This window comes from Centruroides vittatus, unplaced genomic scaffold, assembly GCF_030686945.1.
Source record: "Centruroides vittatus isolate TY-2023 unplaced genomic scaffold, ASM3068694v2 contig_399, whole genome shotgun sequence".
Taxonomy (NCBI): Eukaryota; Metazoa; Arthropoda; class Arachnida; order Scorpiones; family Buthidae; genus Centruroides; species Centruroides vittatus.
The window spans coordinates 61,825-66,178 of NW_027122213.1; the positions used below are offsets into that span (position 1 = coordinate 61,825).

At 32.4% G+C, this 4,354-nt stretch overlaps 1 long non-coding RNA gene across 1 annotated transcript; it reads left to right on the forward strand.

The window, feature by feature from the left end:
- Positions 1-590: 590 nt before the first annotated feature.
- On the forward strand, positions 591-1,361 carry LOC136976219 (uncharacterized). The gene is made up of 4 exons (XR_010880894.1): positions 591-798; positions 902-986; positions 1,053-1,175; positions 1,263-1,361. It is a non-coding gene; the product is annotated as an uncharacterized lncRNA (long non-coding RNA).
- Positions 1,362-4,354: the final 2,993 nt, after the last annotated feature.

Genomic DNA, 4,354 nt, shown 5'->3' on the forward strand with positions numbered 1-4,354 from the left:
TGAAATTACAACAAAACAAAGTTCTTGCAAATATTTTTTACAAATTTACACTAATTTAACAGCGAAAGAACACGCACTCATCGAAACCTGAAACTCATCTTCAATTCTGCCATGTTAATCTGAATCTGTTTTATTTTTTTTTTCCATGTACAGTAAGATTGTACTGTACATGTCTATGAGCTAAGTTATCTGTACCTGTTCTTTCTTAATTTAGGTTACTTACGTTACTCCTACGCAAATCCCTAGTCCCTAACTGTAACTGATTTAGAACCGGCATGCACATTACTCTTCTCATTGTAAAATAACATTGCTCATGCGTCAGGAACTTCTGTTCGAACAAACCTCACCTGCCGTCCGGGTCAGCAATTTTGAAAAGGTGGCAACACTAGACACTGCATATATGTATATATATATGCATATATGTATATATATATGTATATATATATATCACAAATTAGTTTTATTTGCTTTGAACTGGTTCTTATTTTAGTGATCCCAAGTTAGAAATTGAAAATCAAGACTTAAAAAGAGAATTATATGATATCAAAAAATTATATGAATATACAGAAAATATTACAACTCAAGAGAAAGCAGCAGCAAAAAGTACATTATCATGCATAAATGATGTTTTACAAAAGACAAAAATTCAATTGGATGATAAATCTGTAAAAATATTAAAATTACAAAAATCAATAAGAGAGAGAGAGACCAGTCTGCTTTTGAGAAATATTTAAAATTGAATGAATTAGAGAAAAAAAACTCTTATTTAAACCAAAAAGTAGATAAATTACAACAAAGGTAATATTTAAATGAAATAATTTCCAAAATGGAACTTTTCTATCAACTTTGTATAAATTTCTATCAACCTTTTAATGTTATTAAAAAATTCTTTATTTAATAGGTTTCTAGCTCAACAAAAAGAATTAAATTTCTTAAAATTGAAATCAGAAGATAATGGAAATAATTCAGCAGAACTTTGTGCTAAGGTAATTTGTATATAAACATTTATGTTTTAATACACAGTAAATTAATAACATTAATTATAATTTCAGAATGAAATACTAAATAAACAAATTGATTGTTTGAAATTGAAAAAATTTCAATTAGAAGAACAACTTGCAAAAGAAAAAGACTCTTCTAATATGTTAAATTCTAAAATTGATACTTTTAAAAAGGTAAGTGGCATACTAAAATCAACCTGTCTAAGGTATAAGAATTAAAATGTATTATATGAAAAATTGATTCATGAATATTCTCTATAGAATGAGGACAAAATTCATCAACAGATTCATTTGCTAAAAGCAGAAAAAAATACATTGCAAGAAAAACTGTCTAAAGAAAATGAACATTGTCATTAATTATTATGTTTATGTGTCCTTTCTATCATAATTTCAAATTTATTTTGTATACTAGTACTTTTTATATATTAACAGTCCTGTTAATATATAAAAAGTACTAGTATACAAAATAAATTTTGAACATTGTCATTCTTTACATCAGGAATTAATTATATTTAATGAAGTATGATTAATTTATTAAAAAATTTAATTAGATGATAATTTTTAGTAGTACACATAATGATCATTTTATTATACTTTTTACATATACGTGGTACGATTCAAAAGTTCGGGGACTGCAGTGATCTAAGACAACAAAAGCATGTATTTGAAGTTACAGCGTATGAAATGGATTCTACCAAACCACCTCTATGTGATCAGGTTAATTTCACCCATGTCATGTGATTAAACCGCAAGCGCTGCTGTTTTTTTCCGGAGATGGTTACCTTTGTTCTGTGACGTAATAAAAGCGGAGTTTCAAGAATAACCTCCAACATTAAATTTTGTCAGCGTTTAGGTAAAACACCTATGGAGACTTTAAAATTGCTAAGAAAGGTGTACAGTGATTCTACCATGGCGAAGTCGAAATGTTGGAGGTTGTTCTTGAAACTCCACTTTTATTACGTTGTAGAACAAAGATAACTATCTCCAGAAAAAAACAGCAGCGCTTGCGGTTTAATCACATGACATGGGTGAAATTAACCTGATCACATAGAGGTGGTTTGGTAGAATCCATTTCATACGCTGTAACTTCAAATACATGCTTTTGTTGTCATAGATCACTGCAGTCCCTGAACTTTTGGATCGTACCATGTATATATATAATTAGTAAATTTAAATATATATACAATTACAAAAAAGTTTTTCAAAACTTTTAAGTATTTATTTTTCAAAGATTTCGGAAAATCTCTAAAATGATTGATATAACAGAAATTTTTAACAAAACTATCTTCTCATTTTTCCATTAATATGAATGTATGCTATAAGTTTCTATGAATGCTGTAATTACAGGGTGACAATAATTCATCCGTACAAAGTTTGTAGCAATGCTGCACCTCAACTTTTTTACTGTCACTAATTTACATACTATTGTTTAATTCTCCATGATTTCCTGCCCATGTAGATGTACTTTCGATGTAATAAGAGTTAGTTCTTTATTTTTTTAATGGTGTCGAACAAATGTTATGCAATTTTGGAGCTATTCCGGCAAGGAAAGCATCAGTGTGAAATTGTTCGTCTGCTCGGTGTTCCAAAAATGACAGTCTCAGATGTAGTTCGGCGATTCAAGGAGCTTGGCCACAATGGTGACCGTCCCGGACGTGAAAGAAAGCACACTGTCAACACGTCTAGGAACCGCAAGATCATCACAAAGCGAGTTGACTGACATGCAAAGGACTCCATGAGAAAAATTGCTCGTGAGATCAGAATCAATCGCAAATCGGTGCGGTTAATGGCGAAAAAGGAACTCATACTCAAGCCCTACAAGTTCCAAAAGGTTCAGCTCCTCACCAATGAAAACAAGTGCGTGAGACTCCAAAGATTCCGTTAACTCAAGCGTCGGGCCGCAGGTCGACAATGGGAGTGCATTCTCTTCACAGATGAAAAACTTTTCTCCATACAACCATCAAAACGACAGGAAGTGGTCCGCGGGGGCTCTTGGACGCTCAGCCGTCATCGAACATCACAAAATCCAATGTCAGTCATGGTTTGGGGCGAAATTTGTACGAGAGGCAAGACACCCCTTGTTTTCGTCTATCAAGGGGCCAAATTCAATCAAGATGTGTACCACTGTGACATTCTCGAGGCTGTGGTACTTCTGTGGGCTCAGCAGCATTTTGGCAGTGCGAAATGGACGTTTCAGCAGGACTCGGCGCCGACACACAGGGCGAAGAAGATTCAGGAGTGTGCAAGGCTCATTTTCCTGATTTCATCTCGTCTGCAGAATGGCCACCGTACTCGCCGAATATGAACCCAATGGACTACAGTGTGTGGTCCATTTTGGAGGCCAGGGCCTATTCTAAGCGCCATGAAAGTTTGGAGTCGCTGAAGCAATCCTTGCGCTGGGAGTGAGACAAACTGTCTCCGGAAGAGCACGGCCCATCGCTGAGAATTTCAAAACGCATTTGGGGCTCTGCATCAAAGCAAAAGAAGGCCACTTTGAAACTGGCTGAATATCTGATTAATACGTAAAGTATTGTCACTGTTATATGCTGTTATTTTCCTAATTTTCATTTCTTTAATAAATTTACGATACAAAAAACTTGTACGGGTTAATTATTGTCACTCTGTAATTCTATTTTTGATGAAAATTATAGAGTTTGATATTTTAGAATAGACTGAAATAATACAATATAAGATCTGACATATATGGAGAAATAGAAATATGTAAATTTTGGTTCAACTTTTTAACTGCAGATATGATCAAGCTGATATGCTAATATTTTATTACTATAAAAGAATTATAAATTCATGATTAGTCTTAGTTGCATTAATTAAAAAAACTGCATGAAATTGGAATCTGTCATTACGGAGATCTGAATTCTAATTAATTTTTGATGTTCATGAATTTTATTGAATAATACATTTAGGTTATCATTTTTGATTTCTTATCTATGTTGATAAATTTCACTGTAGATTATGCATGCTCATAATGGGCCAAACTGAGCCAGTCATATAGTGGGCTTATGCTTTGTATTAACAAATAAAATTAACCTTAGACATAGGTTTATCAGTTCTTTGAATGCTTGATGAAAATAAATTTCTCTGTAATAGTTACGGTTATTGGTATTTGTTGTTACACTGTTATGGCTTTGATGATCTTTTGCCAAAATGAAAAACATATGTATATTAATTTGTGGACAAAACTTGATTTTCTTCCTCTGCTTTTTATTTTTATATGCTTATCTTTGCATAATGACTATGATGCTACATCATAATAATACATAAGAATAATTGAATTACAGTTGAACTCATTTACCTCAAACATCTTTATCTCAAAATTTATTTTTTTTCTTCCG